This window comes from Mustela lutreola, chromosome 11 (assembly GCF_030435805.1).
Source record: "Mustela lutreola isolate mMusLut2 chromosome 11, mMusLut2.pri, whole genome shotgun sequence".
Classification (NCBI taxonomy): domain Eukaryota; kingdom Metazoa; phylum Chordata; class Mammalia; order Carnivora; family Mustelidae; genus Mustela; species Mustela lutreola.
The window spans coordinates 8,659,082-8,676,249 of record NC_081300.1 but is presented as its reverse complement, the minus strand read 5'-3'; the positions used below and the strand labels follow the sequence as shown (position 1 = coordinate 8,676,249).

Below are 17,168 nucleotides of genomic sequence, written 5' to 3'. Positions count from 1 at the left end.
ATTTCAAACTCAATGACATACAGAAGTTGAAATTTAAAAATCAAAAAAAATGCACCATGCAAGCATTTTTTAAAATTTATGTTCAGTTAGCTACTGTATAGTACATCATTAGTTTTTGATGTGATGTTCAGTGATTCACTAGTTGTATATAATACCCCGTGCTCATCACAACACATTCCCTCCTTAGTACCCATCACCCTGTTATTCCATCCTCCCCCTGCCCCCCAAACGCTGTTTGTTTCCTGGGATCCATAATCTCTCATTGTTCATCTCTCTCTCTCTGATTTGTTAAAATGAAAGCTAGAGTGTCTATATTAATATCAGAGAAGTTACTTAGAGTGAAACAAAACAAAAACACCACAGATTTACAGACCAAGAGGAACATTTCATGATAAAAAGATCAATCCACAAGGAACACATAATGATCCTAAATGAGTACGCAACAAAGTAATATAATTTTTAATTGCATGAAGCAAAACCTGGTGGAGCTGAATGGTGAAATTATGGCTGGAAACTTCAACAACTCCTCACAGCAACTTATAAGCTAACTAATGAGTCTAGGAAACAAGACCAAAACTCTGTGAAGATAGAGATCTGAGTAATGCAGTCAACCAAAATGATCTAATTGTCACATACAGAACATTCTACCCCCAAACTGTAGAATACATGTGCTTTCAAGTGCCATGGAATCTGTGCCAAGACAAACAGTGTCCTAGGCCAAAACAGCCTTTAATACCGAAACAATGAAAATTATGCAGGGTATGTTCTCTTATCATAATGGAATCAACCAGAAATAAACAATAGTTGTATTTCTAAAGAAGTAAAGAATTAAATAGAACATGTCTAAATAATGCCTGGGTCAATGAAGAATTCTCAAAGGAAATAAAAATTATACATAACAATGAAATAAAATTATAGCATATCAAATATTTAGGAGACAACTAAAGGAATGCAAAGAACAAAATCTGTAGCACTAAATTCTTACATTAGAAACAAGGAAAAGCCTGAAAACAGTAAACTCCTACTTAAGAAATTAGGAAAAGAAGACAAAATATACCCAAATAAAGAAGAAGGAAGGATGAGGCACCTTGGGTGGCTCAGTCATTAAGCTTCTGCCTTTGGCTCAGGTCATGATCCCAGGGTCCTGGGATCAAGTCTTGTGTCAGGCTCTCTGCTCATTGGGAAGCCTACTTCTCCCTGTTCCACTGCCCCTGCTGTCTGTCTGTCTGTCTGTCTCTCTCTCTCTCACTGTGTCTCTCTCTGTTGAATAAATAAATAAAATCTTAAAATTAAAAAAAAAAAGAAAGACGGAAATAATAAAGCTAAGAGCAGAGATCAATGAAATTCAAAACTGGAAAATAGTAGAGAAAAATCAGTGAAAACAAAGTTGATGCTTCAAAAAAGAATAGTTAATGAATATCTATTCATTAGATATAGAAAAAGAGAGTAGAAATAAATCACCATTGATGATGTCAGCTTATAATAGAGAAATCACTATAAATCATGCAGCTACTAGGAAAACAGGTGAATATTATGAACATCTTTATGATCATAAATTAGCAGTCTAGGAGAAATGGACCAATTCCTTGAAAAACATAGCTATCAAAATCAACCAAAATGAAACAGTAATTTGTCTTACAAATATTAAATAAATTTAAATTTATAATTAAAACTCTTAAAAAAATGAAATTGGCACACCCATTTGGCTTCACTGAAGGATTCTATCTGTTTTAATCTATTCAGGCTGCTGGAACAAAATGTCACAAAATGGGTAGGTAATAAACAACAGAAACCTATTTCTTATAGTTTTGGAGTCTGGGAAGTCCATGAACAGGGTACCAGTGTGGTCACATTTTGGCAAGGGCCTTCTTCCTGGTTCATAGCTTGTACCTTCTCACTGTGTCCTCACATGTGGGAGGGACAGGCACGCTCTCCAGGGCCTCTTTTATAAAGTCACTAATCCCATTCATGAGGTTCCATCTTCATCACCAAAGCACTGTGCAAAGACTCCACTTCTTAATACCATCATATCAGGTATTAGGCTTTCAACATATGTTATTTGGGCAATGGGAGATTGGGAGGTAGTCACAAACATTCAGACCATAGCACTACTAAGTATTTTAAGTATTAACATACTCTTCCTAAAAATTAAAGACGGCCTATTTCCCAATTTGTTTTCTGAAGCCTGACAAAGACAGTGCTAAAAAAAGAAAACTACAGACCAATACCTTGCACAAACTTGCGTAAAAATCTTCAACAGAATCTTAACATGAGGAATTTAAAATATAAACAACTATACACCATTGTGGAGAGCCATCCAGCAGATGCAAGGAGTCACGTAGACGGGAGTGCCTGAAGATTGAGGAACTGAGAATGATTGGTTTAGGAGGATGTGGGTGCGCTCGTGGCTGACGCACACAGCTCCAGGAGCCAAGAGATAAACGCATGATCACCGCTAGAGAACAATAGAGTCCTGTATGGTTACATAAGGGTCCACAAGGACATTGCGTGCACGGCGTTATGATTGGCCAAATAGGGGGGCGAGAACGGGTGAACTTCGTGGATAAATACTGCTGTAAGTGCTTGGTGCGGTGCGGCCGCCATTAGCATTAGTACATTAGCATTAGTAATAAAAGAAGTTTGCCACTCACCTCATCTGCGGGTCGTTCTTGCGGGCCGAGAGCGACACACCATGACAAAGAGGAACTTATTTCAGGTTTACAAGGCTGGTTCAACATTTGAGGATAAATCAATATAATTTAACTCAACAAGAGAAATAATAAAAGTCATTTAATCACATGAATTGACATAAAAAAAGCATTGATATATAAAAAGGTATAGTTCAGCACTCATTCATGATAAAAACTCTCAGCAAGCTAGGAATGGAGAGGAATGCCTCAACTGGCAATAAATCATCTGGAAAAAAATGCAGTTATCATCATACTTAATATGGAAAGACTATTTTCCCCTAAGATTGGGAACATGACAAGAATGTCTGTTTTCACCATTCTTATTTAACATTAACTTGGAAGTGCCAGCCACTGCCATAATGCAAGAAAAATAAATAATGAGCACTTAGATCAAAAAGGAAATTATACAACTATCCCCATTTATAGATGACATGAACATCTATGACATGAACATAGAAAAATCCCAAGGAATCTTCCAACAAAACTCCAAGAATAAATGAGTTCAGCAAGGTTGCAGGATATAAGACCACCACACACAAAAAATCAATTTTATTTCTGTACACTAAGTACATAGAAAAGAAAAAAAGAAAAAAAAATCATTATATTCATTCCAAAGAAAATGCAACTTAACTAGACCTGTACAAGCCTTATAAGCTGATAATTGCAAAATGCTGATGGAAGAATTCAAGGAAGAACTAAATAGGGCAAGCATACTGTGTTCATGTAAATACACTGTATCTCCCTAAATTGACATATAGGTTATATTCAATTCCTATCAAAACCACAATAATTTTTGTGTATGCACATATATGAGCTTTTTCTTTTTTTTTTAATTTTTTTTTAAAAATTTTATAACCATATAATGTATTTTTATCCCCAGGGGTACAGGTCTGTGAATCACCAGGTTTACACACTTCACAGCACTCACCATAGCACATACTCTCCCCAATGTCCATAACCCTACCCCCCTCTCCCTCCCCTTCTCCCCCCAGCAACCCTCAGTTTGTTTTGTGAGATTAAGAGTCACTTATGGTTGGTCTCCCTCTCGATCCCATCTTGTTTCATTTATTCTTTTCCTACCTCCCAACCCCCCCCCCCCAAGTTGCATCTCCACTTCCTCATATTAGGGAGATCATATGATAGTTGTCTTTCTCCAATTGACTTATTTCACTAAGCATGATACCCTCTAGTTCCATCCATGTCATCGCAAATGGCAAGATTTCATTTCTTTTGATGGCTGCATAGTATTCCATTGTGTATATATACCACGTCTTCTTTATCCATTCATATGTTCATGGACATCTAGGTTCTGTCCATAGTTTGGCTATTGTAGACATTTCTGCTATAAACAGTTGGGCACACGTGCCCCTTTGGATCATTACATTTGTATCTTTAGGGTAAATACCCAGTAGTGCAATTGCTGGGTCATAGGGTAGTTCTATTTTCAACTTTTTGAGGAACCTCCATGCTGTTTTCCAGAGTGGTTGCACCAGCTTACATTCCCACCAACAGTGTAGGAGGGTTCCCCTTTCTCTGCATCCTCGCCAGCATCTGTCATTTTCTGACTGGTTAACTTTAGCCATTCTGACTGGTATGAGGTGGTATCTCATTATGGTTTTGATTTGTATTTCTCTGATGCTGAGTGATGTGGAATACTTTTTCAGGTGTCTGTTGGCCATCTGGATGTCTTCTTTGTAGAAATGTCTGTTCATGTCCTCTGCCCATTTCTTGATTGGATTATTTGTTCTTTGGGTGTTGAGTTTGCTAAGTTCTTTATAGATTTTGGACACTAGCCCTTTATCTGATAATGTCGTTTGCAAATATCTTCTCCCATTCTGTCAGTTGTCTTTTGGTTTTGTTAACTGTTTCCTTTGCTGTAGATGAGCTTATTCTAAAATATAGAGAAATGCACAAGTTCTAGAATAGCTAAGGCAATCTTGACAAAGAATAAAATGGGAGGAATGGTCTCACCAGATAGTAAGTTTTACTATATAGAGCAGTAATCAAGATACTGTGATACTTGCAGAAGGGTTGTGATAGCACATAAGTTAATGAAACAGAGTGGACAGTTCAGAAACAGACCTAGTTAAATAGAGTTATGTCATTTTTTACAAAGATATAAAAGAAATTCAGTAAAGGAAACAGAAGGTGTTGGAGCAGTTGGACCTCTATACACAGGAAACAATCATGTCTTAAACCTTATATGGTGATACAAAAAGACACTCAAAATGAGTCATTGACTTAATGATAAAACATTACACTATACAACTTTTGAAATGAAAATGTAGGAGAAAATCTTCAGGATCCAGGTCTAGGTAAGGAATTCTTCGATTGGATCCCAGAGCAAAATCCATAAAGACATAATGATAAATTGGATAGTTTCTAAATTAAAGAAACTGTTGGTATGTGAAAGACCATGTTAAGGGAATGGAAAGAAAAGATACATATTCCTACATTTCTGACAAAAGACTGTGTCTCTGAAAACCAAACAATAAATACAAAAAGTACATTTAGGAAATGGTCAAAGACATGAAAAGTCATTTCACTGAAGTATACATGGAGTATGTAAACACATGACAAAGGTATTCTTACCTATCAGGAAAATGTAAATTAGAACCACAATCAGAATGTCTGATTTTTTTTTTTTTTTTAAGTGACAACACTAAATGCTGGAGAAGATGAGAAAGTAAAATAGTATGTTTTTTTTTTTTTTTCCTAGAAAACAGACTGGCAGTTCCATATAAAACTAAATATGCATTTACTATAGGACTTGGCAGTAAAACTCATGGACATTTATTCTAGAGAAGTGAAAACTTATGTTCATGCAAGAACACATATACCAATGTTCATAGTCTTTTTTTTTTTTTTTTTTAATAATAGTCACAACCTGAAAACAGCTCAGATGTCCTTCCACAGGTTAGCAGGTTAAACAGACAATGTGGTGGGATTCTCCTCACGATAAAAACAAAAACCAAAAAGTGGACTGTTCATATATGCAACAACTTGGATGATCTCCAGAATGCTATGCTGAGTGAATGAAAGAGCCAGTCCCCAAAAATTACATGGTGGATTATTCAATTTCTATAACATTTTAGAAAAGAGAAACTTTTAGACTTGGAGACAATCTAATGGTTTCCAGGGACTGGAGACAGGGCGGGGGAACATGAAGATTATGTGTACTGTCTTGACTGTGGTGCTGGATACATAAAACTATACATATGATAAAATTGTATGGAACAAAATGGACAAACCAAACAAGTCCATATTAAATTGGGAATATATTATTAAGGTCAGTGAACTTTATTGATTTCAATATCCTGTTTGAGACATTCTGTTATAGTTTTGGAAAATGTTATTATTGGGGGAAACTGGCTGAAGAATACATGGGATATTTTGGTATTCTTTCCTACAACTGCATGTGAATCTGTAATCTTCTCAATAATGAATTCAGCTATAAACAAATTTAGATTCTCACAAGTTTTAGTCTTGCTATTGAAATGAATTAAAACCTCCCAATGTAATTGTATGGGGGGGGGGAGATACTGAGAGATTGAGAAGAAGGGAGAGAGAGATTGAGAATCAGTCAGTCATGATCAGGAAATAAAATGGCTACTATTAATGAAGCAAAAATGAAAGTGTGGTCTACGTAAGTTCTCAGTGGTGAGGTTGGAAATCCACACATGCTGTGAATGTCTGAAATACTGACACATACATACATAACCATACTTATGACACATTGCCTCCACCTCAGTGTCTTAACCAGTACTGGTTTCATGGGAAGTACTCTAGTAGAACGTTCTAATCCCAAAAGAGAATTTAGGAATTAGAGCAGATTTACATTTGGCTTAGCCTCTTTTTATTTCTGCAGAATTCATTCCATACATTGTAGTATGTTTTCTTGTCACCAAATATACCTGTGATGCATCATTGCCTTACAATATCTAAAAGCTACACAGTCTCGCTATTATTTATGGTCCTTCTGATGGTTTTTCCAGTGTGCTCCAGCTCTGCCATCTGTTGAGCCATTTGGATGCAAATATATTTAAATTTAGAATTTAATTCAAAGTCTCTGTTTTGTGTATTATTGAATTGTCATTTGAGTGATATATATATATATACATATATATATATACACATGCACACATATGCATATTTGCATATATGAAAAACTATGCTGTATATATTGGAAAGCATCATAAAGAATTATAAAGAAGAAAAGTGTAATCACATAATCTAGATAAAATCACTCTTAAAAGTTTACATATTTTTACTGCAATCATAATTGCTTTAAAATTAAATGAAAATATTCTTTCTATGCAGCTTTTGCTACCTTAATATTTTATCTATATTTTCAACATTGAAAATTGTTATTATTTTATATACATTGGTAAGCAGTATTTTTAAAAATATGCTTTTTTTGAGGATAATAAAAAGTACCTGATTTCCTTTGTAATATTTAAATCTTCACTGTTTCTAGGTACTCACATACCATGAGATACTTAACAGTCAAAAGCATAATCATCTGAAACAGATTGCTCTAGGTTAGGTGAGAAACGATAAGACAAATTATGGGAAAATTGCTGTTTTTAAATATATTCATTTTTAATTTTGCTTTTCTCTTGATTTCTCAGTTTTTCTAGCTCCAGAATATAAAAACGGATTTTTAAAAAAACATCTTAGCTATCTAATATATGGATTCATTACTGTTTATTACAAAGATGCTTAGTAAAGATTGATATTTTAGAGTAAAGTATTCCAAAATAGGAGAGAAGGTTCTTTTTATTCAGTATTAGAGTAAAGATCTCATCTGTCTTTGGGGTAGTTGAATTCCCTAACTTCTCAAATGTTTTGTATTATGGAAACCTCAAATGTATTTTGTTAAATTCTTTACCCTTAAGGGTTAGACTCAAGTGTAATTTAAAGGAAATTCCATCCATATGTTTATAATTTAATATGTTAGGCTGTTTTTTTTTTTCTTTTCTTTTTTATATTTGGTGTCCAAGAATTCTCCTGAGCTACTTCTTTCAGGGATCTTTTGGCAAGATTAGACTAAGTCACAAACCAAAAATTTAAGTTTGGAATTCAACATACATCCATATTGTGCAGGTTCTGAACAATACCAAGATGTTTTCTCATTTTCATTCTAAACATAAAAAGTACAGAGTTGAAGATTACTCTGTGTAAGACAAGATAAATAATTCTAGTTAATATTAACTCATAGTCAATAAATTTTCTTAAATTGTACTTTATTTGGGAAAAGCATTAATATTTTTAATAATTCTTTAAAATTTCTTTATCTTACTATTTACTGTTTAATGAGAGTGAATTTTCAATGAACAATATTTAACTGCATATCTTCATATACTCAACCATATCTGTCAGTTTCTAAATGTCTAGAGTTTAAATATAGGCAGTGCTTTTTTTCTGTCCTAGCATAAACATGCAGGTATGATTATAAATATAATGTAGTATAAATATATAGTATATATAATATAATATAGCATAAATGTAAATATAAAGTAGAAATATAGTGTAGAAATATAATCTTCATATATGCTAGTGATTATTAATTTATGGTCTGCAGTAGAGCATCATATTAACTTATGGTCTGCAATCTATGGTCTGAGAACTTGATAATCCATGCAGATATATTTTTTGACATCTAAAAAAGTATATAAGCATGTGACATGATTCTTGGAACAATAATGGAACATAGAAGTTCATATTACAATACATGGAGAATAACTATGATTTTGTCTCAAGTCTTCATTTGCTGTATATAATTGTAGTAAAAATGGATTTAACAGAAATGTGAGGGTGCCTGGGTGACTCAGTCATTAAGCATCAGATGCCTTCTGCTCAGGTCATAATCCCAGGGTCCTGGGAGTGAGCCCCGCATCAGGCTCCCTGCTCAGCAGGAAGCCTGCTTCTCCCTCTCCCACTCTCCCTGCTTGTGTTCCCTCTCTTGCTGTGTCTCTTTCTGTCAAATAAAATCTTAAAAAAAAATTATTTAAAGAAAAGTCATTTGACGTGGAGGAATTATTTTCTACAAGTACTGCTGACTTTCCTAAATATACACAAAAATTTAGCTCAGTCTGCTAAATAATAATATTAAAATCATATGCAACCTAATTAAAATATATATATGTGTACTGTGTGTATATATATTTATAAGTGTGTGTATATACATACACACATATGTGAATGGTATATGTTTTTTGAGGTGACGGGAAGGCACATTAAGGGTACTGAGCCTTTTTAAAAAAATTTCCCTCTTTTGAACAAGGAATTTAATGTTTGTCCATAGAGGAAAGCTGGACTCCAAAAGAATCTCTTGTTCTGAGGCTAAGAACATTAGAACCAACATGAGTGTTGGTACCACTATTTTCCTCTGAATCCAGTCCTCCTGGCCTTTGGATTTTCCTTGTATAACAAACACAAGTAGGTGGCATTGGCTACTACATTCCATAGCCCTCTGGATGGTTTGATGATTTGAAACTAAATTCTTCTCCTTGACCCTCACTCTCCATAAATCAGGGGGCATTGAGATCACACACTTTTCTGTGTTTCTGTCAGGATACTGATGTTTATCTTGAACATTTGTACAAGAAACAAATTGGTATAGTGGCAATAGCTCTGAATTTTGAGATGAAACTTCTGAATCAAGTCCTGTCGCTGCCACTTACTAGTCATGTTACTCTAACCTTGACGCAGGCACCCATACCTACCTAATGGAATTTCAGTAAGCATCAGGCAAATTGTACACTAAAAGTGTTTTAAAAGGGGAGACAGTCTATAAATGTAGAGTTACTACATCTGGAGGCTGTGCTTTAATTATACGGGTGGCATTTCATCCTCTTCATTTGAACCTTCAGTGTCTCTCAAACTTGAAATATTCAGAAAAGGGGAACATACCTGAATCCAAAGATCGGAGGGAAGAGCATTCCACCCACAGGATCCTAAGGCAGGAATGAACATGGTCTCTTCAAAGAACAGGAGGAAAGTCAGCATGACTGGAGGAGAAAGGGAAGGTAAGAAAAGGATGGGAGATAGGAATCAAGGCCCAGAAGTAAGGTTGGTGGCAGATCCTGTGGAGCAGACTGTGATTCGGTGTTTTCACTTTCTTCTCATTGTAGCAGGTGTTAGCAAGTTGTAATGACACCGTAATGTAATTTTATTAAATTTTTTAAAAATTTTAGACTTCTGCATATTAACTAGACAGAAGTATTAGTAGGCATCAGAAGCAGTAATGCTGGAAGGGGTGCTGGTGATTTCCACAGGATAGATACAGTGAAACTGGAAAGAAATACATGGGTCTAGGAAGTTATTTGAAGAAATGAGGTAATAGAACTTACCGACAAAATGTGAGTCATAGAGAAACAAGGTTTTTTACTTCAGCTGTTAGATGGATGGTGGCACCATTTGCTGGGATGTTAACAATGGAAAGAAAACAAATCTGCTGCAGCTGGGGAGCAGAAGTTCAATTTTGTATGTTAGGTTGATGTGGAGATTTCTTAGGATGTCCAAGTGGAAGTACAGAGTCACTATGTGTCTGCAGCTCAGGAGAGGTGAAGGGACTGGAGATCACAACTTGACATTCAATGGCAAAGACGTTCTATTTCATCTGAGCAAGCGTCGGACTCTCCAGTGTCTGGAGAGGAGCAGAGGGAGAAACGGAGGAGGCCAAGGAGGAGGAGATAAGGGAATACTGAGAAGCGTGTGTGATAAGGAAAAAATGTGACAAGTGTTTAAAGAGCAAGGAATTTTCAGTTGTTGTGAACATTGTTGAGGTCACATTAGGCAAGGGTAAAAAAATGAATATCCAATTTGTGTCTCCTAAAGTCATCTGTGATCTTGACAAGTGGGATTTCTGTGGAGTGGAAGGTACAGATTTGCAATTAAAAGGGGTGGATGAAAGAATGGGGTGTGAGGAAATGAAAGCAGTGCAAATAACACGTGAGACAAACTGTTTCTTGTCATAGGAGCAGAGAAACGGGCATTCCTTCATGGAGAAGGTGGTGATGGTGCAGTCAGTTGCTGAGGGAAGTGACCCATACAGAGGGAAAATTCATGAGGTGCCCTTGAAACAACCATGGCAAAGCTATTAATATCCCCATTGTATAGATGAAGAAACTCACACATAAATTAAGTTTCTAAGGCCACAGGATGGTAAATCACAAAGCAAGAAATAAGCAAATTATGGAAAGAACTTGATGTCATATTTATATGGTTTCAAAATCCAGTCTCTCTTCCACTGTATTACTGATGTAGGCTGAGCAAGACCACTTGGCGCCCAGAGATGTCCCCATCTTAATATCTGGAACCTGTAATCTGTTACCTCACATGGTAGAAGAGATTTTACAGGTGTGGCTAAATTAAGCCTTCTGAGATGGGGAGATTATCCTGGATTATCCGAATGGGGTCAATATAATTGCAAAGGTCCTTACAGGAGAAGAGAAGAAAATAGCATGGCTATAGGGAAAATGATGATGGGAATAAAGAGTTGGAGCGGTCTGATGAAGGGACCATGAGCCAAGGAAGGTAAGGGGCCTCTAGGGGCTGAAAAGGGCCAGGAAACGATCCTCCCCTTAGAGACCTTAGAAGAAACCAGCCCTGCCCACACTTTGATTTTAGAGATTTAGTTTGAGCATCTGAACTTCCGAAGTGTGAGGTAATAAATCTGTGTTGCTTTCAGCCATTAAGTTTGTGATAGTTTGCAACAGCAGCAATAGGTAACTAACCTTTACTATGTTAGTAACTATTTGCAGAATTCTCTGTTGCTCCTTAGGGCAAGTTATATGTGTTTTATCATGGCACTGTCTAATGATTAAACTGAATAAACAAATACTAATTTCTATATTTAAAACATTGCTTTACTCAACCATCAAGACAAGGATGACAGGACAGCAGGGTGGCTCAGTTGGTTAAGTGGCTGCCTTCAGCTCGGGGCCTGGGATCCAGCCCTGCAACAGCCCCTCATGCTATGCCTCCCAACCCTGCTCTTGTGCATGCTCTCTCTCTCAAATAAATAAATAAAATCTTAAAAAAAAAAAAAAAAAAGACTTACACAACTTCTTGGGGGGTATATTTGAAACTTCTGAAGATGACTCTGGCAAATATTTTGGATACTAGGCCCTCAGTAGCCCTTGATGGGGAGTAGCTACAAATTTGAGGGCTTCCAAATTGCCTCTTAAACTCTGGAGTCTGGGTTTCTAAGATGTGGTCTTATCCAGAAAAAAAAAATTACCTTCCCCATCTCTTCTTGATGTTCCCTATAACTTTTGATGAATCAGAAGTCTTGTGATTTGGGGGATTTGAGCTTTTTAAAGACTTCTTTGATCTGATTTATAATTCAAAGGATGAATTTTAATCTCTACCACCCAATATGGTCATAGCTCTTTACCCTGAAAATCAAATTCCAAGTCGTACATTAAGATATAAAGCTTAACAAATACTGTCTTGCATGATTTTATATGAATATTGGTTTGCTTTAGTCAGAAGTAGAGTAAATGCAGCTAAGTATTCAGAAATATTTTGCATAGGTATGGCTCGTAAAAGTCTACATGCATTATAACATTTCTGCTTCTGATTCCAGTTTTTTCTGTTAGCCTTTTGATGTGGGATACATTTTAGCCAATTTGGATTATTAATGTAAAGAATGTACAATTGGGGAAATGAAACAGACTTTAAGAATAGGTTTTTTTATTAAAAAATTTTATAACTGCATTTCAGCAATAAACATGACAATCAGTTGGACTGTATTCTCCAAACTTCATTACTAAGCCTGTGAAAACTTTCCAGTCAGCTAACACGGAGTGGTTGGCAGCTATGCACATTCCATCAGATGGGTGTGAGAAAATATTACTGAGTCATATTGACAGGAAAGGGCTTTCTCTTGTTCAGTGCAAAGTGTAACCAGATCTATGAAGAATTTCTGAGTTTGCCTCATACATTCTTTAGGAGCAAGTGTGAATGGGATAAATGATGTAGGAATTTTGCTTAGGAAATGCATAGGAAAACTGGAATAGTTGGTGGTTTTAAACCCTGAAATGGACAGAAATATTAGAAAATGTTGATGGATCCAATATTAAAGAAAATTTATAATTTTAACAAATAAATCATTTTTAAATAACAAAAGAAAGCATAACCGCTCTCTTTTAGCACTGCCTGGTTTGTTGTGGAACTGTGATAGGAATTATTTTATAGGGTAATTCACTTTCACATTATAAATTAATAATAATCATGATTGGCTATTTGCTCTTTGGAATTTTTATTTTTAACTAATATTTATGGGCAAAGTTACATTTTCCTCTCATTCATTAATTTTTATGAAATTATACAAAATGATCCTTATATGGTGATGCATATTCCAGGTTCAGGGTCACCTGTCCAGCTTTGGAAAGTGGTAGGATCTTCGACATGACCACATTTTTTTCAAAGCTCTTTTCAATAAGACGTGCACTCTGTTGGCCACCTGGAAATAGTAGAAAGATTATTCTTATATGAAAATCAGATTCAACAGGGCTTTATAGTTCCACAGCTAATACTAATTTTATTTTTGGCGTAGTTCTCAACAGATATTTTCGTTTATTTGTCACTATTAAGTTGGATTAGATTGCATGAGAAAATTGGGATCATTTGTGGTTTTGTTCACCAAAGCCTTGAAATTTAAACATAAATATTAGGAAATGCCAAGGAATTTAACAAGTGTCAGGCTTCCATGCAAATAGGTAATAAGTAACATAGGTTTTGTATATATCATTAGAAGAAACATATTTAAGCTATAAACTCAAATCTTCGATAAAATATCTTTATGTCTCAGTATTTGTGCACTGGTGAGATATTTCAGGAATATTTTAAAACGAACTTGCTCGAACCTGATTGATACCCTAAGTTCTACATAAGAATAGTTAAATTATGTTATATCCTCCAAGAAATTCTAAGTGATCTGAACCTAAATTGGTAATTGGCAGGCAAAGCATTATAAGAGCTTCAAGATAATCAGCTTGCCAGAAAAAAGAAATTTTCATTTTCCAAGCTTCATTACAAATGATACATTGGCTTTTATAAAATGGAAATGGATTGTAGATTTTGGATCTTTCTTTATTCCTCTATTCATACTCCAAAGAAATAAGTCTGATCACTTTCTATGTCTGATCTAGAAGGTGTTTATTATAAACGTAGGTCTTTTTTTATGGGCTTTGTTTGTTTTTGTTTTTGTTTTCTTCTTTAAGCAGAGAAGACATTGCTGTTGTCTGGGAATGGTAGAAATGACATCAAGATATGATGTGGAGAGATTATTCTGAAGTAGATTTTTTTAAAGAAATGCAGTTAATTTTTTTTTTATCATTGAGCATTATCTAAGAAATGTATTATTTTTCTCAAATAATTTTTTACTGAAAATCTAGACTAAAATAAGGCATCACTCATGTCTTCAACAACACTGGGGAAGAGTAAGAGGTTAAAGATTTAGGAAGCAGGGAGGAAGAGTTGGCTAAGAAAAGGGCGGGGCTTATGTGAATTCCATGCTAATTCTTTAAAATAAAGTTAATTTCTAATTGGTCAGATAATGAAATTTACAGTTTGATAATGACTGCTAGGAAACATAAATATATGTGTTTTAAAGTGTTTTCATTTATGCTTTTACTACAGGGTTTTTGGGGAAAAAAGTATGCAAGCTTTAAATAACATATAAATTTATTTGATATTATTAATTACCTTTTTGTGCAAGTATTTCCTGCTGTATAGTTCCAAAATCTCACATTCACAACAACAAATACAGACTATACATTCTATAGATACTATACGTTATATAGATTATACATTGCTGTATAATTTGCCCCAGTGTATGGATTTTTAGAGGATAATACTTAGCATGGGCCGAAGCTGAGCTGTCCCGTAGCGGCGTGATCGCGCCATTGCCCGTAATTGTGCACCTCCCTTCCTGTCACAGCTGGAGTCTCAGATTTCAGATTTCGTGTGCTCTTGCAGAACTTTCCTAAAAACATTTTTTTCTGCTTTAAACCAGTGCAGTATACATATTTTTATTATACTAATCACTTGTGTATGTTTGACGGGCCACACTTTAAAATAACACTTTGGTGTTTTACTTTCCTGAATATTAAAAACTGATTTTTCTTTTTTGCTTTTTATCAGAGTGTATGGCATCATACCTAAAGTAACAACTGTTCCTTAGTGTTGTGTTTTGAATCTGAATTAATCTATTTACTCTTTGCTTATGGCTTTTATTAACATTATTGTGTATGCATTAGCAGTCCTGCGCTTCTTAGGGGAAAAAAAGTCCAAGAAGGGTTTCATTTAGAATTCATTTCCTATAGGTTAATGGAAAGCAATAAGTACAAACAATAAAGCAAAAATCCCTTTGGACCCTATTCGATTCTGCCCTGATGGTATAACTTGTGCCAAAAATGCTTTTATTTCTGGCCCACCTCATTCTTCAGATAATACATAAGACATCTGTCACTTCGGAGAGACTTCCTTAAGTATAAGGTATATGTTGAATCACAACACACTGTTTATTTCTCTCAAAGAGTGTTAAAATTTGTGATTGTAGCTTGATTTATTGCTTCTGGTTATTAACAAGGTCCCAGGATGGCAGAATCCATGTGTATTTTGTTCACTACCACAGAGGAACCTCAAAGTAAACTTTCTGCTCAGATGTCAGGCCTGTAAGGGATGGAGGAGAGTCAAGCATGGGTCTCTCTGACTGATACCTGAAGGATAAGAAACCAAGGGGAGGTGAGCGTGTGGAGAGGAGAGAGTCTTTTGCACAGCAATCTGATTGATCAAAGCAGAAAGTTGAGGGGAGGTTTGTGCAGGGAATGGACACATCAGGGTGACTGAAGCATGGGGCACAGAAGCAGGATGACAGAGACAAGGCTGCAGGGATTTACGGGCCCTGGACTTCCAGTTCCTTTAAGCTCTGATGAGATGAAATTCACTCAAAGCCTAGTGTCGGGATCAGCTGACTGTGTGATTGACTGTGTTGTGGTGTGATGTAGTGGAAGATATTGGAGCATAAACATATCCAAAATGGAAATCTGCCAACTATATTTCTGAAATAACCTAAAAGATGATCTTATTATTGTGAACATAGTATTTTGAAGTTGTAGGCTTTTGATATGGGGAGGCAATGACTCTGGATTCAAATTTCTTAATTCCCGAACTGGGTCAGCCCGTTCTAAGTATATGACTTGAGTTGGTTACATTAGATCCCTAAGCCCTGGTTTCTTCATCTCTAGGATGCACTGAATATTTCACTGATAATATGAATATGATATAGAAATTGATTTTATCTTTATTACATGAATTTAGGAGCTTCTTATTTCTCCTTTGCTGTCCTTGTTTTTAAAGTATAACATCTCTCTTTCCAGAAGAGAACAGAAACTGAAAAAAAAAAACGATACAGTAGTCCAAACTAACATATTTGGTGACTTGTATAGCACTGGGGATAACTGTCAGCTTGCCTAAGAGACAACCTGGACCGGACAGTCTGTGTTGTTTTTCATTTAATGGTCACAAGAACTAACTGAAGTACAATGATATTTCTGTCTCCCCTTACAGATAAGGATAATGAGTCAAAGGCAATTTATATAATTTGTCCAAGATCATTTATATGGGAAGTGACAGAATCAGAGCTTGAAACAATGTAATCTGGAACTCAATGTCGTATACATTAAGCTTCTATTTAGTGAAATATAATGTTTAATAGTATTATTTATACAGGGTAGGCCCATCATATTTAATTTATTTGATTATGTATTTTGTATTTATGTATTGGTTACGCATCAGTCTTCAGGGTAGCCTGATTATATGAACATTTTTTAATAGCTTTATTGAGGTGTAGGAGATACAAAATATTGCACATATTTAACATATATGATTTGATGAATTAGGACACTGACATGCACCTGTGAGCCCATGGCCATAATCAAAGTAATAAACGTATCCACCACCTTCAAGAGTTTCCTTGTGCCCCTCCCTCCTTTTTATGGTAAGGACAATGCAAAGTTTAGTGTAAGAAACCCAAGAGTCAGTAGCATTAAAATATTTTCTCATGCACCAAAGACTGTGCTACAACCACTGATAAATACTTCCACAGTCATTGAAATAAAACATAAGGAACATGCACATATGTATAGGGAAAATGAGTGCCTTAATAGATACACATAAGGATTCAATATGTCATTTACACTTGCTTAAGAAACACTTTAGAACATGAAGAACTATTCAAGTTCAAGGACTGAATGATTAAACCCCAACTCAATTTTGTTTAGTCAGATGTGAAAAAATACATAGTTAATTGGTAGGAAAGGTCTCCATGTACCGGAATCCAATTATAGAGTCTTCAAAACAATAGTAAAATAAAAGTTAATGAGAATTTTTAAGGACATTATAATTTTATGATACTGATTTAGTTTGAAAAATGGCAAGGATAAATTTAAATTTAATATGCTA

General features: G+C 35.3%; 1 protein-coding gene and 1 long non-coding RNA gene across 14 annotated transcripts in view; one reads left to right on the top strand and one right to left on the bottom strand.

The window, feature by feature from the left end:
• Window positions 1–17,168, top strand: part of CCDC102B (coiled-coil domain containing 102B) — a 320,660-nt gene that overhangs the window by 81,075 nt on the left and 222,417 nt on the right. Inside the window, exon 1 of one of the 12 annotated variants that reach the window (XM_059140067.1) lies at window positions 9,602–9,721. The exons of the other annotated variants lie outside the window; for them this stretch is intronic. The gene's annotated coding sequence lies outside the window, so the exon portion shown is untranslated. Of the gene's footprint in view, window positions 1–9,601; window positions 9,722–17,168 lie in introns of those variants that run through there. 12 annotated transcript variants of the gene reach the window in all.
• Window positions 2,774–10,529, bottom strand: LOC131811468 (uncharacterized). Of its 2 annotated transcripts, XR_009345951.1 has the most exons (3): window positions 10,046–10,404; window positions 9,606–9,703; window positions 2,774–4,581 (listed from the first exon to the last, which is right to left on the bottom strand). It is a non-coding gene; the product is annotated as an uncharacterized LOC131811468 (long non-coding RNA). The 2 variants fall into 2 exon arrangements; XR_009345950.1 differs by lacking the exon at window positions 9,606–9,703 and having other exon boundaries at window positions 10,046–10,529.